This window comes from Pseudorca crassidens, chromosome 1, assembly GCF_039906515.1.
Source record: "Pseudorca crassidens isolate mPseCra1 chromosome 1, mPseCra1.hap1, whole genome shotgun sequence".
In the NCBI taxonomy this organism is placed as follows: domain Eukaryota; kingdom Metazoa; phylum Chordata; class Mammalia; order Artiodactyla; family Delphinidae; genus Pseudorca; species Pseudorca crassidens.
In genome coordinates this window covers 119,161,827-119,188,586 of record NC_090296.1, presented here as the reverse complement: position 1 = coordinate 119,188,586, position 26,760 = coordinate 119,161,827, and the positions used below count along the sequence as shown (strand labels likewise).

The 26,760-nt window shown below is 40.6% G+C and overlaps 1 protein-coding gene and 1 long non-coding RNA gene across 4 annotated transcripts in view; one reads left to right on the top strand and one right to left on the bottom strand.

Annotated features, from left to right (window-relative positions):
* THSD4 (thrombospondin type 1 domain containing 4) overlaps positions 1–26,760 on the bottom strand; it is a 571,466-nt gene that overhangs the window by 240,522 nt on the left and 304,184 nt on the right. The window lies entirely within an intron of this gene.
* LOC137232182 (uncharacterized) lies at positions 14,786–20,382 on the top strand. Its single transcript, XR_010946901.1, has 2 exons — positions 14,786–15,109; positions 20,025–20,382. It is a non-coding gene; the product is annotated as an uncharacterized lncRNA (long non-coding RNA).

Sequence of the window (26,760 nt, the reverse complement as noted above, 5' to 3'; positions counted from 1 at the left end):
TAATATAAACTATGGACTTTGGGTGATAATGACATGTCATTGTAGGTTCATCAGTTGTGACAAATGTACTACTTTGGTAAGGGATGTTGTTAAAGGGGGAGGCTATGCATGTGTAGGGGCAGGGGGATGTGAGAAATCTCTGTTCCTTCCTCTCAATGTTTCTGGGAGCCTAAATCTGCTTAAAAAAAAGTCTTAAAAACAGGTCTCTTGGGGCTTCCCTGGTGGCGCAGTGGTTGAGAATCCACCTGCCAATGCAGGGGACATGGGTTTGAGCCCTGGTCTGGGAAGATCCCACACGCCGCAGAGCAACTAAGCCCGGGCGCCACAACTACTGAGCTTGCGTGCCACAACTACTGAAGCCCGTGCACCTAGAGCTCATGCTCCGCAACAAGAGAAGCCACTGCAATGAGAAGCCCGCGCACTGCAACAAAGAGTAGCCCCCACTCGCCGCAACTAGAGAAAAGCCTGAGCACAGCAACTAAGACCCAATGAAGCCATAAATTAATTAATTAATTAACTCCCCCCCAAAACCCCCCAAAAGAGGTCTCTTGCCCCAGCATAGCAGTGACACATGTCACTAGGGTTACTCATGACCTTTTTTTCACTCCAGTGTGGAAAGCTTATAACTTCTGCCAACACGGGTATTAGAATGATTCCTACTGTGTTTATTTCATTTGTAGGAATATTCATAATATTTATGAACTGGAGCCTGCTGGATAAAAAATTCTTTTTAAAACCAAAAAAACATCACAACAACCAGACTTAAATGCTTTCATTTAATCTAAATAAACCAGTGGTGTAGCTTGGTAGACGAACCCTCCAAAGAGGTAACATTTGGTAAGCTTTTCCAGGGAAAGTCACTTCAGACTTAACATCTAAGTAAGATCAGCTAGTTTTCTTAATGAAGAATCCATTTGAAGTTCTCAGTTAATTTCATATGAAATGGTTTCTACTGACTAGAGGATTCAGTATGGTGTCTGATATGGTGAAAGCAACCAATAAAATATATGGGGTTTGGAATCCGATAGACTCAGGTTTGATTTCTAGCTCTGCCATCATCAGCTGTGTAAAGTTAAGCAAGATGCCTTCCTTCTTGGAGTCTAAATGTCCTTGCTGCTCAACTGTCATCGTTTAACTAACATGTAATTATTGTTTTCTCTGAGGGTTGATTTGACCCCACTCATAAGTTAATGAGTTAATCTATTGCTGGCAGAAGATATGAGACCCCCTGGGTCAGAGACTAAAGACTTCATTAGTCACAGCACAGCGAGCAGCATGGACATCAGTATTTAGATCAGCTACCTTTTTCCCCAAGTCCTTGAGGCCAATGCAGAGGGGTCCAGATAAATGTTGCACATGTAGTGGGTTTGCACTGCAGCTGAGGAACACTGAGCTTGGGGGATGCACTGCTTTTACAGCCAGCAATAAGCAAGCCTCCTCTTCGTTCTAGAGGTAGAACTTAGCTCATTCCTCAGGGTTGCTTGCCGAAAACACAACTCTGAAAAATGGCTCAGGTAAAAAGCAGTCATGGCCTCATATTCTTGGCATACTCAGGAAGACATGTGAGAGCACGAGAGACCCATAGAGGACTGTGTCCCAAGAGTAACATGATTAGATCATGCTCCACAGTGCCTACAACATGGTAGCCAAAGATGCTACCATCTCTCTTAGAAAGCATTCTTTTATTTGTTTATTTATATATTTTAACATCTTTATTGGAGTATAATTGCTTTACAATGGTATGTTAGTTTCTGCTGTATCACAAAGTGAATCAGCTATATGTATACATATATCCCCATATCCCCTCCCTCTTGCATATCCCTCCCACCCTCCTTATCCCACCCCTCTAGGTGGTCACAAAGCACCAAGCTGATCTGCCTGGCTATGTGGCTGCTTCCCACTAGCTATCTATTTTACATTTAGCAGTGTATATATGTCCATGCCACTCTCTCACTTCGTCCCAGCTTACCCTTCCCCCTCCCCGTGTCCTCAAGTCCATTCTCTATGTCTGCGTCTTTATTCCTGTCCTGCCCTTACGTTTTCCAGAACCTTTTTTTTTTTTAGATTCCATATATATGTGTTAGCATACGGTATTTGTTTTTCTCTTTCTGACTTACTTCACTCTGTATGACAGACTCTAGGTCCATCCACCTCACTGCAAATAACTCAATTTCAATTCTTTTTATCGCTGAGTAATATTCCATTGTATATATGTGCCACAAATATATACAATGGATCTTCTTTATCCATTCATCTGCCGATGGGTACTTAGGTTGCTTCCATGTCCTGGCTATTGTAAATAGTGCTGCAATGAACATTGTGGTACATGACTCTTTTTGAATTACGGTTTTCTCAGGGGATATACCCAGTAGTGGAATTGCTGGGTCATATGGTAGTTCTATTTTTAGTTTTTTAAGGAACCTCCATAATGTTCTCCACAGTGGCTGTATCAATTTACATTCCCACCAACAGTACAAGAGGGTTCCCTTTTCTGCACACCCTCTCCAGCATTTATTGCTTGTAGATTTTTTGATGGCAGCCACTCTGACTGGTGTGAGGTGATACCCCATTGTGGTTTTGATTTGCATTTCTCTAATGATTAGTGATGTTGAACATCCTTTCATGTGTTTGTTGGCCATCTGTATATCTTCTTTGGAGAAATGTCTATTTAGGTCTTGCACCCATTTTTGGATTGGGTTTTTTGTTTTTTTGATATTGAGCTTCATAAGCTGCTTGTATATTTTGGAGATAAATCCTTTGTTAGACGCTTTGTTTGCAAATATTTTTTTTAACTCTGAGGGTTGTCTTTTCATCTTGTTTATGGTTTCCTTTGCTGTGCAAAAGCTTTTAAGTTTCATTAAGTCTCATTTGTTTATTTTTGTTTTTATTTCCATTTCACTAGGAGGTGGCTCAAAAAGGATCTTGCAGTGATTTATGTCATAGAGTGTTCTGCCTATGTTTTCCTCTAAAAGTTTTACAGTGTGTAGCCTTACCTTTAGGTCTTTAATACATTTTGAGTTTATTTTTGTATTTGGTGTTAGGGAGTGTTCTAATTTCATTCTTTTACATGTAGCTGTCCAGTTATCCCTGCACCACTTATTGAAGAGGCTGTCTTTTCTCCATTGTTTTTCTTGCCTCCTTTATCAAAGATAAGGTGACCATATGTGTGTGGGTTTATCTCTGGGCTTCTATCCTATTCCATTGATCTATATTTCTGTCTTCGTGCCAGTACCATACTGTCTTGATCACTGTAGCTTTGTAGTATAGTCTGAAGTCAGAGAGCCTGATTCCTCCAGTTCTGTTTTTCTTTCTCAAGATTTCTTTTGTGTTTCCATACAAATTGTGAAATTTTTTGTTCTAGTTCTGTGAACAATGCCATTGGTAGTTTGATAGGGATTGCATTGAATCTGTAGATTGCTTTGGGTAGTATAGTCATTTACACAATGTTGATTCTTCCAATCCAAGAACATGGTATATCTCTCCATCTGTTTGTATCATCTTTAATTTCTTTCATCAATGTCTTACAGTTTTCTGCATACAGAAAAAATTTGTCTCCTTAGGTAGGTTTATTCCTAGGTATTTTATTCTTTTTGTTGCATTGGTAAATGGGAGTGTTTCCTTAATTTCTCTTTCAGATATTTCATCATTAGTGTATAGGAATGCAGGAGATTTCTGTGCATTAATTTTGTATCCTGCTACTTTACCAAATTCATTGATTAGTGCTAGTAGTTTTCTGGTAGCATCTTGAGGATTCTCTACGTATAGTATTATGTCAACTGCAAAGAGTGACAGTTTTACTTCTTCTTTTCTAATTTGGATTCCTTTTATTTATTTTTCTTCTCTGATTGCTGTGGCTAATACTTCCAAAACTATGTTGAATAATAGTGGTGAGAATGGGCAACCTTGTCTTGTTCCTGATCTTAGTGGAAATGGTTTCAGTTTTTCACATTGAGAACGATGTTGGCTCTGGGTTTGTCATACATGGTCTTTATCATGTCGAGGTAAGTTCCCTCTATGCCTTCTTTTTCTTCCAGGTTGTCCATATTATCGGCATATAGTTGCTTGTAGTAATCTCTCATGAACCTTTGTATTTCTGCAGTGTCAGTTGTTACTTCTCCTTTTTCATTTCTAATTCTGTTGATTTGAGTCTTCTCCCCTTTTTTCTTGATGAGTCTGGCTAATGGTTTATCAATTTTGTTTATCTTCTCAAAGAACCAGCTTTCAGTTTTACTATCTTTGCTATCGTTTCCTTCATTTCTTTTTCACTTATTTCTCATTCGATCTTTATGATTTCTTTCCTTCTGCTAAATTTGGGGTTATTTTGTTCTACTTTCTCTAATTGCTTTAGGTGTAAGGTTAGGTTTATTTGAGATTTTTCTTGTTTCTTGCAGTAGGATTGTATGGCTATAAACGTCCCTCTTAGAACTGCTTTTGTTGCATCCCATAGGTTTTGGGTCATCGTGATTTCATTGTCATTTGTTTCTAGGTATTTTCTGATTTCCTCTTTGATTTCTTCAGTGATCTCGTGGTTATTAGCATATTGTTTAGCGTCTATGTGTTTGCATTTTTTTACAGTTTTTTTCCTGTAACTGATATCTAGTCTCATAGTGTTGTGGTCAGAAAAGATACTTGATACAATTTCAGTTTTCTTAAATTTACCAAGGGTTGATTTGCGACCCAAGATATGATCTATCCTGGAGAATGTTCCAAGAGCACTTGAGAAGAAAATGTATTCTGTTGCTTTTGGATGGAATGTCCTATAAATATCAATTAAGTACATCTTGTTTAATGTATCATTTAAAGCTTGTGTTTCCTTATTTATTTTCATTTTGGATTATCTGTCCATTGGTGAAAGTGAGGTGTTAACGTCCCCTACTATGATTGTGTTACTGTCAATTTCTCCTTTTATGGCTGTTAGCATTCGCCTTATGTATTGAGGTGCTCCTATGATGGGTGCATAAATATATACAATTGTTATATCTTCTTCTTGGATTGATCCCTTGATCATTATGTAGTGTCCTTCTTTGTCTTTTATAATAGTCTTTATTTTAAAGTCTATTTAGTCTGATATGAGAATTGCTACTCCAGCTTTCTTTTGATTTCCATTTGCATGGAATATCTTCTTCCATCCCCTCACTTTCAGTCTGTACATGTCCCTAGGTCTGAAGTGGGTCTCTTGTGGAAGGCATATTGATGAGTCTTGTTTTTGTATCCATTCCGCTAGTCTATGTGTTTTGTTTGGAGCATTTAATCCATTTACATTTAAGGTAGTTATCGATATGTATGTTCCTATTCCCATTTTCTTAATTGTTTTGGGTTTGTTATTGTAGGTCTTTTCCTTCTCTTGTGTTTCCTGCCTAGAGAAGTTCCTTTAGCATTTGTTGTAAAGCTGGTTTGGTGGTGCTGAATTCTCTTGGCTTTTGCTTGTCTGTAAAGGTTTTAATTTCTCCGTCGAATCTGAATGAGATCCTTGCTGGGTAGAGTAATCTTGGTTTTAGGTTTTTTCCTTTCCTCACTTTAAATATGTCCTGTCGCTCCCTTCTGGCTTGCAGAGTTTCTGCTGAAAGATCAGCTGTTAACCTTATGGGGATTCCCTTGTATGTTATTTGTTGTTTTTCCCTTGCTGCTTTTAATACTTTTGCTTTTTATTTAATTTTTGATAGTTTGATTAACATGTGTCTTGGCGTGTTTCTCCTTGGATTTATCCTGTATGGGACTCTCTGTGTTTCCTGGACTTGATTGACTATTTCATTTCCCATATTATGGAAGTTTTCAACTATAATCCCTTCAAATATTTTCTCAGTCCCTTTCTTTTTCTCTTCTTCTGGACCCCTATAATTCGAATGTTGGTGCCTTTAATGTTGTTCCAGAGGTCTCTGAGACTGTCCTCAATTCTTTTCATTCTTTTTTCTTTATTCTGCTGTGCAGTAGTTATTTCCACTATTTTGTCTTCCCAGGTCACTTATCTGTTCTTCTGCCTCAGTTATTCTGCTATTGATTCCTTCTAGAGAATTTTTAATTTCATTTTTTGTGTTGTTCCTCATTGTCTGTTTGCTCTTTAGTTCTTCTAGGTCCTTGTTAAACATTTCTTGTATTTTCTCCATTCTATTTCCAAGATTTTGGATCATCTTTACTATCATTACTCTGAATTATTTTTCAGGTAGACTGCCTATTTCCTCTTCATTTGTTTGGTCTGGTGGGTTTTTACCTTGCTCATTCATCTGCTGCGTAGTTCTCTGTCTTCTCATTTTGCTTAACTTACTGTGTTGAGGTATCCTTTTTGCAGGCTGCAGGTTCCCGTTGTTTTTTGTGTCTGCCACCAGTGGCTTAGGTTGGTTCAGTGGGTTGTGCATGCTCCCTGGTGGAGGGGACTGGTGCCTGTATTCTGGTGGATGACGCTGGATCTTGTCTTTCTGGTGGGCAGGACCGTGTACATTGGTGTGTTTTGGGGTGTCTGTGAACTTATTATGATTTTAGGCAGCCTCTCTGCTAATGGGTGGAGTTGTGTTCCTGTCTTGGTAGTTGTTTGGCATGGGGTGTTCAGCACTGGAGCTTGCTGGTTGTTGAGTGGAGCTAGGTCTTAGCGTTGAGACGGAAATCTCTGGGAGAGCTCTTGCCGATTGATATTATGTGGGGCTGGGAGGTCTCTGGTGGTCCAATGTCCTGAACTTGACTCTCTTACCTTGGAGGCTCAGGCCTGACACCTGGCTGGAGCATCAAGACCCTGTAAGCCACACGGCTTTGGGGAAGTCTGAGGTCTTCTGCCAGCATTCGGTAGGTGTTTTGTAGGAGTTTTTCCATATGTAGATGTATTTTTGATGTATCTGTGGGGAGGAAAGTGATCTCCATGTCTTACTCCTCTACCATCTTGAATGTCCTCCCAAGGCATTCTTTTAAATAAAGTTTCATCCTTTTTCTTTGTAACATCACTCAAAGAATCCTAAAATGGTTGAGCTGCAAGGCATTTTGGAAACCCAATGGTTGTGAAATTTTAATAATGACATGTAATTATTTTAATGAATGGAGAAGTGCTTCATATAACATTAGGGGAAGAAACAGGATCCCAAATTGTATTTATAATCTCTAAAAATACTTTACATATGCATGATATTTTTCCATGTTTTACAACAATGAAAATGTGCTTTATCACTTCTCTACTCAGAAAAAAATACAATGTTCTCATTCAGCCCCTTCACTTCACAGATGAGGAACTAAGAAGCAGACAGGTTAAATGACCTCCCCCAGATTCCCAGCGGGTCCTCGGCAGAGCTGGAATGCAAGCCCTCTGATTTCCAGTGTTATGTCTTATGCTTTCTCCTCTAGGGATCTGCGAGGGGTAGCAGGGCAAGGTGGGGTATGGAGGGTCTGGCCAAGGTAACCATGACCCTCTGAACTTGGGGTAAGTAGTTCTTTGCATTTTAGTTCACCGGCCCCTTACTACAGTGGACAGGAGGGAGAATTCCCTTAGGCATGAGCTTCTTATGGTAAGTCACTCATTGTTAATAGTTGGCAACCAACTGCGATGTGGCTTAACCCAGGGCAAAACAAAACCCTGGGACTCCAGTAGGCAGGACTGAGGTTGGGCTTTGGCACAAACTCCTGAAGGGTTGGCTTCAGCCTGAGGTATCTGAATTACTTGTCTAGACAGTTCCCAATTCACTGGATTATTAAGGGGTCCTCCCGCTCCCTTAGCCATGTTCACAACTCATGTAACACATCTTTCTCAGTCATACACTTATCTCTCTCTTCTCCCACTATTATTTTCGAATGACATTATTGCACCATTGTACTTTATATTTTACTTTTTGGTAGCAATGACTTTGCTCTTCCCTGTTTCCGGAGAAAAGCCCAATACAAGTTATTAGAAGATCTAATTGAGGTATTGGTCAATCTGCTTAGTTGAATTAGAGTGGGCCCCTTGGAGCATCATGGGGTTTATCCCTAAAAGTCTTGCAGTATAATTCTGGCCCTGCTTCCATGGGGAGTGTATTTGGGGAGGGCATCTGGCTTTCTGACACCTGTTACAGACAATTCGAGTTAACATTCCGACTCTGAGTCTAGGCTTTTCTGCAGGCATGAGGGATGTGGAGACCAAAGATTTGGTCTTTGTCTTCATGGAGTTTGGGGTCTAGAGGGAATGGAGTTTGCAGTGGCAATACATTGAGGCAACTGCTAGTAACTATGTGACTCCGCCCCTCTTCTCCTCAGCCCCCACCTTTCAAACTTTGGGACTATGGAAGGAGCAGTGTCCCCAGCTAAGAACATATCAAAGGGAAAAGATCTGAGTGTGGTTGAAAGAAAAACAAAGATCAGTATAGGCCTTTCAACATGGACCCCTGAAAAACCTTGTGTTCTGCGAAATAGTGCCCTAAAAATGTACAGTTTTTGGGAAAACTAAGGGCCAACCATTTAAAACCTGTGCAACTTTGTAACCAGAAGCCAGGCAAAAACAATAATTGGTTCCTGGGATATAATTTAACACCCCAAGCAGGAAGTTTAGAGTTCTGGAGTCGACCTCAGGGAATATTAAAAATGTACAAAGACAAAAGAGTGGCAGCACTGGCTTGCAGGTGCTGAGTCAAGATGATGAAGCAGAGCTCTGATCCACAGGGTAGCCATTAAAGGCACAGCAGGAAGCACAACTAACTGCAGCCCTACAGCCCCAAAAGGCAGGAGGTGTGTTTCTTCTGGAGGCTGGAGCCCTCGGTAGACACTCATTTTTTTTTTTTTTAACTTTTTGGCCACGCCATGCAGCAGGTGGGATCTTAGTTCCCCGACCAGGGATCGAACCCACACCCCCTGCCTTGGAAGTGCAGAGTTTTAGCCATGGGACCGCCAGGGAAGTTCCTGCATTCATTTTTTTTTTTTTTTTAACATCTTTATTGGAGTGTAATTGCTTTACAATGGTGTGTCAGTTTCTGCTTTGTAACAAAGTGAATCAGCTATAGATATACATATATCCCCATATCTCCTCCCTCTTGCATCTCCCTGCCACACTCCCTATCCCACCCCTCTAGGTGGTCACAGAGCACCTAGCTGATCTCCCTGACTGCACTCATTTTTAATTTGCTTAAGATACATCTGTAAAGGCTCTAGTCTATGCAGCACCCTACTGAGGTATTGTTTTGTTTTGCTTTGTTTTGTTGTCCTGTTGAAGCTGTTGAAGTTTGTAATTCTACTCCTGTTATTCTACCTTAGAAAATCACAGATGAATCAACTTGACTTACATGGTATATGGATAGCATTCCTCCTTTTACCAGGCATTTGTGAACTAAGCAACGTGACATGAACAGAAGTTAGAACAGAACAGCACCTGACAGATGAGCCTAGAACACAAACCCTATAAGGTTGGCAGAAAGGTCCAGCCATGGCAGAGGCCTTGGGCCAGTTCAGGCTGAGAAAGACAACTTGCTCTTCAAGCAACCATAAGTGATGGAATTGAAAAAACTAAAAAATAATGGGGCTTGTGGAATATAGTAGGATCTTTGTTTCCTATATGCAACCTGAAGGTTTAATGCGTTACATAGTTTTGTGTGGATTACACGGATTTTCATAACCTTGTGTTGACATTCTTATTTGGGACGGAATGCCCGGTGTGTGGCACTTGTGCTGGATGATACGAAAGGCTGGACAAGGCAGGTCACTTGCAAAAAACCTGAGCTTGGTTGGCAAGGGAGTATACAAAGTAGAGCCAACCTATGGAGACAAATTTACTGTCTCTACCACGTTCATGGGTTGCTGCTGTTGCAAGCACATGGGGAAGTGAGAGTGAGAGCATCAACAATCCAGTACTTAACCTGGGCAGGGGGTAGGAGAGAGGTGCTGAAACAGGTCACTCATCCTGATGTGTAATACACTTTCCTAAATGACATGGTGCATAGCCTGGGCTACAGAAGGAAAAAGCAAAACCAAAACCCTGCCTGCAAAAGAGATTTGACTCCTAAGCTCGAAACCAGCAAAAATGCAAATGAGAGGTAAGGAATAAAATGAGCATATACTAACTAGACCACAAGTCCCTGGGAGCAGGAACCAACTCCTGATACTGTGTCTGAACAGAGACTATGCACAATAAATTCCTGAGTGAAAGAAAACATTTACTATGACATCGTGGGCATGAGCCACATTTAGAAAACATGTTCATGCATTTTTTCCTCAAAAATAAACAAACAAAAACTATTTACCAAGTTAAATTGTTAAAAAAGGATTTAAAATTCCTTTGCTGTTTGCCTCTCAAAACAAAATGACTCTGTTTATACAAAGAAAACAGGCCCAAATTTAAGCCTTCGGTACAGTCCTCCTCAGACCCCTTCGTTAAGCTCAAGCTGATAGCTACTATCACTTAAGTGTTGCCAAAAGGTTCTTGCACTCTCCAGATTGCAGTATTTTCCTTTTGTAAGATCAGATAACTATATTGTTTTGCTTTTCATTAAAATTTGCCTTACCTACTTGAAACATTTTTTTGTCTATGTTTTGGTCCCTACAAACCCGAACGACTTAAGTTTCCTCTACTTTTGCAAAATTTAAAAAATATTTATTTATTTTGGCTGCACTGGGTCTTAGTTGTGGCATGCGGACTTCTTAGTTGCAGCACGCATGTGGGATCTAGTTCCCTGACCAGGGATCAAACCAGGGCCCCCTGCATCAGGAGTGTAGAGTCTTAGCCACTGTACCACCAAGGAAGCCCTGCAAAATTTTAAAGTTGGTAACTTCTGATTTTTTTTAACTTGCTTTTGACCACTATTCCATTTTGTATTTGCTATTTTCATCACAAATTTTGCTCTTGTTGATTTGGCTGTCTACTTTTGGCTGCCATCTTTCTCCTATCTTGTTCTTTGTTTATATCTCATTTTGCATTTCAGTGCTTTCATCTCCTTCCTCAAGCCCTAAGAACGTCTTTAAGTGCATGTCTGTTTCATTCACTCTCTTTGATAATGTTTAAACAGATACTCAACAAACATCCATAAAGGGAGAGTTCATTGCTGCTAAAGCAAAAGAGAGTATGTGTGGGAACAGGGTCTCAGTTACGGTACAAAGGAACAGGGTTCTGAGGATGTCTGAAAGGAGACTCCATGCTACTTAGTGTGGGCCTGGAAGGGTGGGAGGTTGGCCATAGGATGGGACCATGTTGGGGTAAAGGCAAGAACTGTGGTCCAAAAAATTAATCAAGATTAATATCCCTAAGTGATGTCATGTGCCCCCTGATATGTCATGTCCAGAAGGGCACTTCCCCTTTGTGGTAGTCAGCTTGTGGACTACTGGGATATTCCCAAACCCGTAACCCCAGTCTAACCATGAGCAAATCTCAGACAAACCCATTTTTGAGGGATGTTCTACAACATACCTGACCACACACCTCAAAACTGTCAAAAAATGTCAAGCGCATGAAAACCAGAAAAGACAGAAATTGTCACAGACCAAAGGAGACTAAGAAGATGTGATGATCTAACGTGATGTGGGATCCTGGCTTGGACCCTGGAACAGAAGGACGATAATGGAAAAACTGGTGATCTGATTAGAGTCTAGAGTTTAGTTAATAGCGATGTCCCAGTGGGCAGGGACCAGCTCCTGACACTGTGTCTGAACAGTGTTGGCTTCTTAGTTTTGACAAATGTACCTTGGTAATTTACCACGTTAACATTAGGCAAAAATGAAACTGGCTACAGCAGTACGCAGGAATTCTCTGAACTACCTTTGCAATTTTTGGGTAAATTTAAATTTATTCCAAAATAAATCTTTGTTTAAAAAAATTAATCCAAACAATATGTTATTCTCAAATTCCTTGTAGTTGGGGCTTTAGCCACTGGCTCCACTTTGTATCTTTTCTTTTTTCCACCTTCTATAGTTATTTGCATACTTTGTGAGAGGAGTATGCGGCTTTAGTTTTTAATGCTTCTAAAATTGTTTCTTCTGAAGTCATCTGACTTAATTAAGAAGTCCTTTAATCTTTCATCAGTTCTTCTGTGTAAATCAACAGAGGTGACCATCCTCACCTTTAATTGTCTCAGCTTCCATAACCTTGCACGCATATATTCATTCATTCCCTTGTGCATTCATTCAACACACATATATTGAAGGTCCTATAATAAGCCAGGCTCTGAGCTACCCCTCAAGATTCCCTGTTGACTTAGAGTCCCAGCCCTCAAGTCATCAAGATAAAGAAAGATGAAATTCTTCATTACTTGCTCATCATAGAACAAGGGCATGTCCCAGGGGCCTTGCTGAATCTGAAAGATATGATTCGCCCTGTTATTTGAAAAGCCTTAATTTTCCACCATTCTTTTCCACCTCTCTCCTCCCACCATGCTATATACCCTCTAAAATCATAATTTACTGAGTAACAGGGTTCCAAAGGCTGTCTGCATAATAAGTGCCAGTATGAACTGGTTCTTCATGGTCACTTGAGTTAGAAAATTACAGCACAGACAATGGTTCCATTTTCCTGTTTTGTGCATGATTTTCATCTATTGAAAAAGATGGGAGGGTTGGCTCCAGGAGGGAAATTGGTGCTTCTTTTGGCTTTACTGTGCTGACTGTCCATCAAAACTCTCAATTCAGGGCTCAAGAGCAAACAAATTAGGCCACAACCCTGGAGGGTGACACTCTGGTGGCAGGGGGGTGGGGAGTCGGGAGGTCAGCAGAGAGGTGTAGCCCAGACCCCCTTTGCTGCAGCAGCTCCTAGAGTGTATGGGTCCCAGCCAAGCTGGGGGTTTGCCTTGTTTTGTTTTCACTTGTGGACCAGACAAGCTCCTAATGGGTGGGTTCAGGATCCCCAGGCAGAAGAGCTCCATGGAAAGGCCAGGTTCAAGGATAAGGTTTCATGTGAAAAGACAGAAGCCGGGCCCTCCATAAACCTGGTGTGTTCACACCAACGCTGTAACAGTGGATCCTACAAGAGAACTGGTTCTGGGGCTCTGTTTTGCCTGATTTTCAGTAACACTTGAAAAGAAAGACAAATATGATATCGCTTATATGTGGAATCTAAAAATATGTACAAAGGAACTTACAAAACAGAAACAGAGTCACAGATGTAGAAAACAAACTTATGGTTACCAGGGAGGAAAGGAGGTGGGGAGGGATAAATTGGAAGATTGGGATTGACATATACTCAGTACTATATATAAAATAGATAACTAATAAAGACCTGCTGTATAGCACAGGGAACTCTACTCAATACTCTGTAATGGCCTGTATGGGAAAAGAATCTAAAAAAGAGTGGATATATGAATATGTATAACTGATTCACTTTGCTGTACACCTGAAACTAACATAACATTGTAAATCAACTATACTCCAATAAAAACTAGAAAAAAAGAAAAAGAAAAGCACCCTTATTGGAAGGCTCTCCCCTAGCAGGTTGGGTGGCGTTTTGTTTACATCTCCTATAGTATTTGGTACCCTGTGCTCTTCTTACACTATATCAGTTCACTTATATATACTATACATGTTAGTATATATACTGTGTATATGTATGTGTATATGTATATAGTATATACCATATATCTATACCCATATGATATATATGGAGATACAGTATATACTATACAAGTTCAACGGTATGTAAGTACACTTGACTGCAAATTCCCTGAGTCAGATGACAGCCTCTGATGTGGCACCTGGCACACATGAGGACTGAAGCAACAGCATGTGTAGGGGTCAGTAGTGAGGATCCAGTATTTGACCATATGCCACAAAGACCTCATTTAAATGATTTGTTGTCTTTCTCCAACTCTTACTTACAACGTTTTCTAGCCTTTTTCTATCTAAAGATGGACAGGAGCCTGAAATTATCTTCTGTAGAACCTCTTGCCTCTATTCAATATATAATATATGATGATCCAATCTATTATTTTTCAAGTCAACTGTTTCAACTCTTCTTACATTTTACTTTCCATTGCTTTAATCATATTTGAACTCCTTTGAGTTTCATTTCTCTAACTTGTGAAGCATAAAACTTGATACATTATTGTTGTCCACAGTTAATGTTAAGTTGGAAGATTTTTAATAGATTCTATAATTGTTCAAACATCCTTTGTGCTTGCTTTTGGATAAGATATTGTGTTCCTGTTCATCTGTGATCCATGGTGACCTCTAAATTGTTTTCCACAGAAGTTCACAAAGAAGCATATCCCATTGTTTTCATTCATTGCCCCACCCTAATTTTGCTGAACTTTTGTACTCCTGGTTAATTTCAATGGCCCATAAAAAGTGTTGAGATGTATTTTTCAATGCTTTCTGGACTGACCCTGTATTATATACAAGCAGTTCTAAACATCTGTGATATCTAAATGTACCAGCTTGCCCTGATTATGGGCCATTCCTTTCAGTAGCGATATCAACTCTAAGCATCATGCTACTTATCCCTGTACAATGGGGCTCTAATTAAGGTCCAGTTCCCACAAATGTTCTGGAATTTTGTGAAAATAGTTCTCTATGAGATCGGTATTGTGGCTTAGTCCTACTTTATTTCTAAAATCAATCAATGTCAAAGCCCTCATTCTCGGCTTTATATTTAAACATGTTCCACATTCCTGGGCAGATCTTAAGCATAGTTAAGTAGGTGTGTTCTCTGTGTGATTTGCCTTCTCTTTGGTGGCAGAAATTATGTAACATGTACTAAACAGAGGAGGCAGAGATAGGATAAGGGAAGGCACAAAGGTAACTCAATGACACCAAAACGAAAATGGTCCTGGAGTTTCACAAGGGTGTCAGAATGGAAAGAGTTATTTGTATCTAAATTTAAATTCATATCTGCCTTCAACTGTTAGCTGATCAAAAGAGACTCACAAGGTTACTGAATTAAGCCAGAGCACACTGGATTATTCCATCAGTTCAGCCATGAAATTCCCTTGCCATGATGAAATACACTTGCCAAAGGATGGCTAATACTGACCTTGGCATTACCTAGCCCTGGTAGGAAGGCAGTCAACAGCTCACATTGGCAGAGGTGGAAAACACCATCATGGAGGGGAAGAGAGACAAAGCGAGGGGAGAAATGCAGAAGAGACTGAAGTTGAGAATGAGAATAAACAAAACACAGGTTTGGAAGTCAGACACCCAGACTCTGCCATGGACTCATCGCATGAACCTTTAATAACCGAAGTTATTAAATGTGAGTTTCAGTTTCTTTCTTTGCAAAATAAGGAGACCAACACTTACCTCATGAGTTTGTACTAAGAATAATCATACGTAGAAAGTGTTTGATAGCGTGAAAGTGCCACGTATGTGTTAATTGCTTTCTTTCATTCTTCCTACCTCCTCCAAAAGAAAAAAGAAAGAAAGAAAAACCCCTAGCTTTGGTGATATTTTCATACCCTTTCATCATCAACAACAATCTTATTATTATACATAAAGAATTGTGCTAAGCCTCTAAGATATATAAGCCTGGCTTTGAAGTTGCTTAGAGCATAAATGTAAGGAAAACCTAGTACATGGTATCTTACGTGACATAGTATCAGGGACAATATGTGCTTTGAAAACTTGGTGTTGGAGAGACCACTGCTCCATGGGTAATCAAAGCAAAGGATGGGCTTCCTCCTGGGCCTTGAGGGAAGGATCAGACTCAGTAAAGAGACATATCCTCGGTAGAGAAGATAGTGTGAAGCAAAACTGCAGAGAGGGAACAGCAACTCTGAGCACCAGGAATGGGACCAATTAGACCCAGGTGAAGGGTTTATGTCTGAAAATAATGAAAGACAGGGTGGGACAAGTAGGATGCGCTCGATCAGTGCCAAGCTACAGCGCTTCATCTGGCCTCAACTCAATACTAATAGATGTTCTTGAGCTTGGTGATTAGATGACCTAAGTCATGTCATCAGAAGATGAATCCGGCTGCTCTGTACAGGATCAATGGAAAAGGTAGAAACAGAGGCAGAGGGAGCAGCCATGGTGGCTACTTCCACATCTAGGAAACCAGCAGTGAAGCCTGGACTGAGGAGGTGGTCATGGCAGTGAGAGGAAGGAATGATTCTACAGAAACCCTAAGGACGAGGGACGTTAGGAGAGGCAGCCATGGGATTAAGAAAAAAAGAGAACGAGAAACAATAAAATACTTTTCCCCAACTCTTATGTATCAGTAAGATATTAATAACAAGCACAACTGGGGTGAAAAAATTTTAAATATTCTAAAATACATTTAAGATACTTGCACACAGCAGGAAGGTTTTGTGGGTGTCAACTTGCAATGGCCCCTAAAATGTTAGCGTTTTAATTAGATGAGAAATAATCAGCTTTCTCCAGAAGAATGAGTCGTTTCCCCCATAAAGCATGATAAATGACGATATTATATGGATTATTTCCATGGATTCTTTCTGATTAGACAGTGTTACAAAACTTAATATTGTTTTGAGTAACATAATCCAACAGCAGGGTTTCTATTAGTTAAAAGTTACTCAATCATTAAATTCAAGTGTTAGATTTCTATCACCAACTCATGTTGGCTTCATGCCACCCCCAGTTAGGACAAGTGCCTAAATCATTAGAAGAATCAACCTACACTCGACTCTTCCCTTGCAAAGAATTCAGTTCCCTTTAAATATAATTTTAACCCAAACATGTTTAATTCCTCCGTTTGAAAATTCCATTGGCAGGTACCAGACATTCTATCCATCAAGTGCGTTGCGTTGATGGTCCTGAAGCAATATTTTACTTTTCAGGGCGCTGAAACCAATTTTTTTTTTTTACTAGACCATGGCATTAAAAGACCATTCTGCCTATTCTACAAAGAGAAATCTTTACAGTTCCGTAGTTGTATTCAAAGATGGACAATTGTATGTTGATTAACAGAGAAAACACAATTGCAAAGACTGCAGTAGCCTGGGGGCCTTATAACCCAGTGAGGATTGCTTAGCAAGTAATGCTTCTCCCCAGGGAAATTCAGTCTTAAGAGATTAAACTTTACATCTGTAGACAAGACCCCTTGAACAAGGACGCAATGTAGTAAGCACTATAAGATGAATTTAATTAAATGTATTTTTTATATACTTCTTATATGCATATATATTATCTCATGCACATATATACCTTCATACACATGGCCATACTCCCTTTCTCTTCTCCTTATTAACAGAGCATTTTGAAAAATATTCAAATTTGTATAATTACGTCTTTACTGCAGAAAGATCTACTTTGGGGTACAACAACTTCAGAATCTGTAAAACATCCTTCCTTTTGCAAAATACTCTTTGGGGGCTAGAGAGCAACGGCAGTACTGGCATTTTCATTTCTTGGATGGAAAAGTCTAGAGTATGCCCAGTGCTCATGTATTTCCTTCTCTGTTTGGTAACTAATTCATCACTTTGCTCAGGGCACAAAGCTTCTAGAAAATGCTCCCAAGAGTGGTTTCTCTCATTTTCCTCTTGCTGCCACCCCAAGAGGAAAGGGGGCAGGGGCTGTGCTACAGTATTCTCCTTTCTCTAGTACTGCTTGTGGTAGACACGCTGAGTCACTTACTCGTTCTCTCATTTTTCCTTAGGACAGACCCTGGTTTTAGTCCATGCATCAGGGAGCCCAACTAAATGATTATAGTTTCTACCCTCTCTTGCTGCCAGGGGTGTACAATGAGATGTCAGTGGAAGTTGTAGGGCGAGTTCCTGGAAAAGTTCCCTAACAGGGGAACAAGCGGTAGTTCACTTTTTGTCTTTCTCTCCTTCCTTCATCTTGTTGCCTGGAATGCGTTTCTGTTGACAGGAGCTCCTGCAGCCCCTTGGACCCTGAGGCAACCTGGATGAAAGCTGCATACTGAGGGGACAGAACAAAACAGCAGAGGAATTTAGGATCCTCACTGCGACTTCTTTCAAGTGAAAGAAAAAGAAAACCCCCTTTGGGACTCTACCGTGGTTATTTTGAGTCTTCTGTTTGTGCAGCAGATTCTAATCCTAATTAATGTAATGCTTCAAACCGACAGCTTTCTATTGTGCACTAAGTCAATTTTAATATCAAAAACGTATCTTTTTTATACCATGAGGTAACATTAGGATGCAAAAGCTGTAGTTCATGTAAGTTACAGACGGATCTCACTAACATCGTTAAACGATCTCAGTTCAGCTTAATCAAGGAATAGATTCATGCAGGACAAGTGAGGTTCCAAACTGATCTGTAACTTAAGAAACCAAAGGATGGTACTTAGCTGTGATCCACCATTCCCTCCAAGAAAGAAGCCTCTGCTTCCAGGCGGGCCAGCACCTGAGCTGGTGCTTTACTGCGTAGGAAAGAAATGAGTGTGAGTCTCAGCAGACTGTCCTGAGACAGACGGAGGAGGCCCTGTCCTGAATGTTTCCAAAGCCTGAAGCTGTAATCAGCCCCTCTAGTGACTCTACCATGGGCTTAAATGAGATGCACACTCTTTTCCTGACGTGAAGCCTCATGGAGAAGCTAAGAATAAGATGGACTGGGTACTTGGGAGTGTCCCTGGGGGGCAGTGAGATGTGTCTGTGAAATATAGCTTTAGACTTCCTCCTTTACAGCCCACATGGGAAGTTTCTAAACCCAAATCCTTTTCATTACAACGATAATAATATTGACCCTCATTTTAATCCTTCCCAACCTCCGCAGTCTGCAGTTTTCTTGACCCAGCAGCTTGGGCATGTCCTGTTTGATTTGTTGGGTGTCAGCTCTCCTGAGCAAAGAAAAAAATGATTCCTTTTCTCCTATAGCATATTTCTAACTGACAAAGAGAAACTACACTTTTCGTATTTTAGTTTAGAGTGTTATTCTCAGAGGACTGGATACTGGGAACCATTAGGTAATCACAGTAAGACATTTGAAGCCCACTCCTCTATGGAGGCATACGTCTGCTCTGGGAGGGGCTGGCTTGTGGGCCATCTTTATGTCTAGAAAAGGGACTTTGGTGTCTGGATCTTTGCATTTGAGGGTAGGGCTGGAAGTGATCCAAGCAGTACGAGGGGGGCACTCCATTTTTGCATTCTCTCAAATAACCCAACGATTCAAGTTTATAGGGAGAAAAGCAAAGCTGGGTTTCCATTGGCAGTTGTCAACTTGAATTGTTAGCAGTTTCCACCTTTAGAGGAAACTGTGACTTAGGTCACTCGCACCATTTCTTTCTGAAAGGCAATAAATTGTCCCCATTTCCTCAGTCTCCCTCCTCTCACCCGCCACAGGCCTTAGTCAGGTCAGCTGTATCAATAGTTTGGAAGGTGCGTGGACCATTAAGCGGGGATTCAGTGGAGGTCTTTCTACCAGCACTTCATCAGAGCACATAAATCACTTCCTAGGCCCTGAAAGAGAAACATATGCCCCAAATATGTCAATTTACAAAATATTTTCATATCTTTAGGGTATTTTATTTCTCCTGTTTCTTGTGACATAAATAGCACAAAACCCGGACCCCAGGATTTTTTAATAACCAGCTGTGAAATTTCACTAGCACTGGCATAAAATCGAGAACCAAAAATAATTCATCCCAATGTATGGGGGCTTCTGTCCTCCTCTGATGAGGCTTTGATTTGGTAATGGTTTATAAAGCCACTCTTCTTCCTGAACTGAAACAGAACTTAAAAGAAAAATAGTGAATTTTCTAATGGGCAAGGATCCAGACAGTGTTTCTTTGGGGATCCATGATGTGGTGGTGATGGGGGAGGGGGTCAGAATATGGAAGAGTAAAGAGGAAACTTTGTATAATACATACTTAGGCTGCTTGAAAGCTTTTGAAAATATTTAATTAAAAATCCGTGTCCTGTTGGATCTGGAAGCTGCCTGTGCTTTGTGCCAGCCTTTGGAATTCTCGAGACTCTAGGGCTGATCATGACTTGGGCCCTCTGACGCATTTAGGGCACAAGGTTTCCCAGCTTGGAAGGTGGGGTTAGAAAGGAAAAAATGGGGACAGAGAGGAATCCAATCCTTTCGTTTTATGTTGGTGTTCATTTATTTCACTGTAATTAAAAAAAAAAAAATCCTCCTCCCAACAAGTTTAGTTTGCAAATAAAAACAGTAGATGTAAACTGAAAAAGGTTTTACCTAAATTTTTTCATTTACAAAGGTTCATGTGTAATTTACAAACCTCCCCATAGGGCTTCCCTGGTGGCACAGTGGTTGGGAATCCGCCTGCCAATGCAGAGGACACGGGTTCAAGCCCCGGTCTCGGAGGATCCCACACGCCGCAGAGCAGCTGAGCCCATGTGCCACAACTACTGAGCCTGCACTCCGGAGCCCATGAGCCACAACTACTGAGCCTATGTGCTACAACTACTGAAGCCTGAGCGCCTAGAGCCCGTGCTCCGCAACAACAGAAGCCACCGCAATGAGAGGCCCGCGCACCGCAGCGAAGAGCGGCCCCTGCTCGCCGCAAATAGAGAAAGCCCGCACGCAGCAACAAAGACCCAACACAGCCAAAAATAAATAAATAAAATAAATAAATTTAAAAAAACAGAGGGACTTCCCTGGTGGCACAGTGGTTGAGAGTCCGCCTGCCGATGTTGGGGACACGGGTTCATACCCCGGTCTGGGAAGATCCCACATGCCACGGAGCGGCTGGGCCCGTGAGCCATGGCCGCTGAGCCTGCGCGTCCGGAGCCTGTGCTCCGCAACGGGAGAGGCCACAACAGTGAGAGGCCCGCGTACCGCAAAAAAAAAAAAAAAAAAAACACACCTCCCCATATTGGTATGCATAATTTCCTTATGAAATTGACCTTTGCAGTCTTTAATCAAATTAAAGTTGGATTACACCTGGGTGTTCCATCACTCAGATGCTACCCGAGAGCAGTGCTGGCAACTAGGAAGGGCTGGGTCGAGGCTGCCAGGTACAGCCGCGCCCTCGCCACCACTCACAACCTGAGCCTCATGCAAGCCAGCACAACACCAAGTAGCCGGGCTGCACGGGGCGGGGTTCACACCCGGCGCAACCTCTGATGTGCTCTTGGGCAAGGTAACCACTCTGAGCCTCCCTTTCCCCAGCTCTAACGATGGCAATAGCCCCTCCTTCACAGGGTACCTATGACTGATTCAATATACTGTATGTAAAACACCTCCCAGAATGGACGGTACATAGTGTGAGCGGGATAAATATTTCCCTTCTGGGTGAAAGAAGCTGCTATCCCCAAGACAAAGAGAGTTTGCGCCGGCACTTTCAGGGCAATCCAATTGTGGTTTTTGTCCACATTGAAGTGTATGGAGTTCCTGGAGTAATAATAAAGCCCAGGTTGATGCACATTAGTCGTATGACTCACACACAAGAACCCATCAAGCTTTTTGGAGCCTCAGTTTACTCAGCTGTAAAATGGGAGAACGGTCAGCTACATTTTCCTCACAGAGGATAAAGATCACACGAAGGAAGCTCATTGAACCTGTGGGGTGCTATACAAAAATACACATTATTATTACGTTTGAGAGGGCTCCACTCCTAACTCAGGGGAAATTATGAAATATTATAAACAATCAAAGAAATATAAGAGTGAGAGGTACAGGGATGGAGCCCTGATTTGCCAGCCAAACTTCAGAAGAGGCCACAGGCAGTCCCACAGTTAAACGTTAGACCCTCCAGCTGGCTCGAAAAACCTGCTATCACCTCATTATCCCAGAGCACAGAGAGGGCAACGAGGGGCAAGCTGGCTTAGCGTGTGTGCTTTCATGCCAACCGGAGAAGGTCTTCCCAAACCATTTTACTCTGAGTAACCCAAGCAGGTCTGTTTATTTTAAGACATGAGGGACAACCATGTGGTTCTGAAGTATCTTCTTGCTGCCTTCTCCCAGCCAAGACGCCCACCAGAGTTCACAACATTTTATTTGGAAAGTGTGATGGTTGCTGTGGCTTTTCAAGGGGCTACTTTCCACACTACAGCAATTAACCCTTTTTTAAACAGTTCATTGAACGGTTTCTGAAAAACATAAAACCGATATTTCATGGAGAGCAAAGGGTTTCAACGTGGCATGCTTCAGCACTAATGACTGCCACACACATCCATTCCTTCTACCAGGCTCCATGAGTATGGAATTGCTTTAGAGTCTTATACAGGAACAATGGCAGGGGGGCGCTTTTCTGCTTTGAAGAAGACCCTGGGTTAACTCCGGGCCTGAGAAAAGAAAGGAAAAACATGTTTGCTTCCTAAACTGCTAGGTTTCTTTTCTGGAAGCTTTCTTTCTCTTAGGTTCAGGGAAGTCAGGTCCTTAGCTTTCCCACACACGTGTACTTTCCTTCTAAAGAAAACCTAAGCTGGAAAGAACTGACATATGACTTCAGACTCAGGGTACACCATCTATTCTTGCTACGGATACTGAGAGCACATTATTTTGAGAAAAAGCAAAGCTGCCAACATCCAAAGCATCACATGTATAATATCCGTAACGCTTAAATACGTCTAACAGGTCACGAAGAAAGAGCAAACACTCCAACAGGAAAATGTGCAAAGGAGGTGAACAGGCGGTTCAGAAATGAAACGGTAGTGACAGTTATGAAGAAACGTTCCACCTCACTAGTAACCAAAGGTAGGCAAATGAAAATAAGACACCTTTCATCAACTTACAGAATTTGTTACAAAATATGATTATGCCCGGTGCTGTTCAAGGGTGTGGGGATAAGGGCAAACTTTCATCTTCTAGTTATGTAAGCGTGGATCTTACAGAAAAGTGAAACTTTTCTGGTGGACAATTTGTCAAGTGTCATAAAGAAGTCCATACCCCTTTGATCAAAATAGCTCTCTTTCTAGGAATTTATGTTGAGAAAATAAACATGTATATACATAGACATGTATATAAAAAATGAACATGGAAAGATGTTCCCTGCAGTACAACAGGGTAGGGAACTTTCTATAAAGGGTCAGAGAGCATATATTTTAGGCTTCACAGGCCAGTCAGTCTCTGTGGGTACTCAACTCTACCACTGCAGGGAGAAACCAGTCACAAACAATACATAGTGGAATGGACATGGCTGTGTTCCAAAAAAACTTTATTTATAAAAACAGGTAGCCACAGGCTGGATTTGGCCCATGAACCATAGTTTTCCAACCTGTATAGTACAATTTATAATAATAGAAAATATAGAATCACCTAATGCTTACAACATGGAAATGATAATATAATTTATTTTATGCAGGTTTTACAACCTGTTTTTTCCTTTTAGTGATTTGGGAAAATGCTTATGTGAAAAAAAAAACAAGATTTTTTTATCATGCAGGTTTAGAATGAGCCCAGTTTTTTAAGGGAAAGAAAATATGTAAGCATGGAAAAAGGATTAGAAAGAAATACACAAGGATTTTAACAGTGATGGTTTTAATTTTCTTTTTTATACTTCTCAGGATCTGAATTTTCTATAACGTATATGTATTTTATTTTTAAAATAGAAAGAAATGTTTAAAATGACAGAAATGGACTTCTCGTGTGAATATAGTTGCATAAGTCAGCATTCTCCCCCTCATGCTTGTGGAAATAGTCCAAAAATGAGGATAAAAGGAAAAAACATACCATCTTCCATTTCTGGCAGAACTAAGAAACATACATCAACTTTCTAAAGGGATACAAAAGGCAAACAAATTTTCTCTGGAGCTCCAGAGGAGGAAGTATAAAGAAGAGGAGGAGAGACAGTTTAGGCACAGCAGAGCTCATAGAGTCCTAAAAATAATGCACTTCTGGAGGGTGATGGACACACTCAGGGGACTAAGGTAGAGACGTCATCTGTAAGAGAGGGTTTGCAGATGGGGGTGAGCCGGGCAGCAGTCAGAAGTAGATCCAGTGCTGTGGGCTTGAAGCTTATACAATTTGGGGGACCCTTTTAAAGATAAACAATACATTTTAAATACAGAACTATGCACAAATGTATTTATTTAGAATGAGCAAAGATAGGGTAATACATGTAAATTTTTAAGCTGATAAATTCCACACACACCACCAAAATCCAGAAAAATAATATGTTTCTAAAAACTGCAACTATCTGCTTGATCCACCTCTATAAAACCCCTCTTCTATAATGCCCCACCTCTAAATATCTTCTTTCCCTATATTTTTTGATTGCATAGTCCTTGATCACCTCTTCATAGGACAATACCTTTTAATATGCAAGAACTCAGGGAACACTGACCCCATGAGTTTTCTGTGGAAATTTCTAGAAGATGCACTACAGCCCACCAAAAGATGACTGGGGAAACTGCAGCAAAAGGACTCATAGGCACTCTGAATACACTTAACTGTATATCTAAGACAACAACAACTTTGAGCATTATAAGTTAGAAAAGGGAAAATAAACTGAAGAGAAGCAGAAGAAAGAGATTAATAGAAATAAAAGCAGGTATTAGTGAGCTAGAAAATAGCAGAATAAATAGAACTAAAAGCTTTTTTTGGGAGAAAGACCTTTAATCTGCTAGCTAAAACTTAATCAGGAAAAAGGAGGAAATAGTAAATATATAAGTAAGAAATGTTAGAAGGAAATAACTACAAAATCTAAGCAGGGTTTCCCTGGTGGTGCAGTGGTTGAGAGTCCACCTGCCAATGCAGGGGACACGGGTTCGTGCCCCGGTCTGGGAAGATCCCACATGCCATGGAGTGGCTGGGCCCGTGAGCTATGGCCGCTGAGCCTGTGCGACCGGAGCCCGTGCTCCGCAACGGGAGAGGCCACAACAGTGAGAGGCCCGTGCACCGCAAAAAAAAAAAAAAAAAAAAATCTAAGCAAACTAAAAGAACCATAAAAGACTACTTTGCTAAACTCAAAATAAATACATTTGAAAACCTAGACGAATGAACAATTTTTGAAGATAACATAATTTACATAAACTGACTTCAGAAAAAGAGATAATCTAAACAGACAAGTTTCCACGGGGGAAAAAAAATGAGGAGAGTTGACAAAGAGCCTCATCTCCTAAAAAGTACCAGATCCAGCTGGTTTCATATAGGATTTCCACCAAATTTCAAAGAATAGATAGTTCCAATGTAATTTAAACTATTCTAGAACACAGAAATAGAATGAATACTTCCAAATTTTCTGCTGTGAGCAATAACTAAATGCAACAAAGATTTCACAAATAAAGTCACAGACCATCTCTTATGAATGCTGATGCATAAATCCTAAATAAAATATTAACAAAGTGTTGAGAGGTTAGCTAAGCTACTCTGTGGTATTACTGCTTCAGCATCTATTTTGTTCTGCTAAGCAGCTTTCATGGACCTTAAACAGACACTAGCCCCCCCTAATGCAAGCACATGCCCTAGACAGCAGCTGCATTCACACACAAATGTAAGTTCCTGATATGACTTCCCCAATAGCCCCTGTGATCAACAATCTCCCAGGGCCTGTATGCCTTTTGAGCCCCTTAGATAAGACCCTTGTGGGGCTTACCAAAAACCCACTCCTCTGGTCTGAATCAACAAATCAGGCCCCAGCCTGGGAACCCCAAAGCACTCTACCCACAGATCCTAATAAAGGCATGTGCCCCAGGTCCTGCCTCTCACTGTCTGCACTGTGCGTTGACCTTCCCATGTGGCCCCTCAAGGTATGCTGTGTACTTCCTCCAGGACCTGTGAGTAATTAACTTCTCTATTTCAATTTCTCTTGTGATCTGTTGTTGAACGGTGCTCACCATCCAGCACCCTGTGCTCCACTTAACAAATCTGAAGAAGTCACAACACAAACAGAGTCCAGAATATTCAAAGAACAATGCATCCTAACCAGGTGGGGTTTATGCCAGGAATAGAGACAAGTTAATATCAGGAGATATGTTAATACAATTTACATATTAATAAGTTTAAGAAGAAAAAGCATAATTCAACATCTATTTTTATTAAAATACTCAATGGTATAAGAATGCTCCCTTAACAGTAAATCTACCCCTGCCCAAGAGCCTGCATCATGCTAAAGAAAGAAATACAAGAAGCATCTTCAGTAAAGTCAAGAACAAGACAAAGATACAAGGATTTAACTGTACCAGAAGTAGTAGCCTATATAATTAGACAAGAAAAAGAAATTAGGGCTAAAAATATTGATTAGAAGGAGGCAAAACTACCACTACTTGCAGGTGATACGGCTACATACTTCGAACATCCAAAAGGAAAAAAAAATTAAAACTACTGAAATAATAAAATAATTTAGGAAGATAATAAAGTAGAAAAATTATACAGAATTAAATAACTTTCATATTTACAAATAATAACCAGACTGAAGATATAATGGGGAAAAAAAGCTTCCATTTACAACAGCAATAAAAAAGATTAAAATACACATAAATTAAGAAGTGCAAAAGTTACTTATAGAAATATTTAAAATATTTCTGAAAGTTCCAAGAGAACACTTGAGCAATGTAAAGTCATGCCGTGTTCTTGGATTGTGTACATTTAACATGATCTTAATGTAAGTATCAATGGTTTTACCTCCTTGGAACTAGACAAATATCTTACGTACAAGATTCTGTGTGGGCTTCAGGAGGATTGCAACCATAAGACAAACAAGAATTGTTCTTTACCACATTACTTGTGACCTCATATTCTGGTTGACAATTTCTTGCAATTACTATAAAAATACTCCCAAAAATCTATGTATACTGAGACTCAGAAAAGGCAACTAGATTTAGCAACAAAGAGGTTACTGCTGACCTTCAAGAAAGCAGTTTCCATAGAATAGTGAGTCTGACAACCAGTCAGCAACTGTTACCAAAAGCCACTCATTTCAGTACCCACTCATTTCAGTACCCAGGTGAGAACTTCTCACCTGATTACAGGGAGCTGAACTGATGCAAAAAGCTGATCTTCCTGCTCCAAACACACTGTTAAATTGGATAAAATACATATATACACAAAATCCCGCACAGCCACATTCAGAATAAGAAAGGG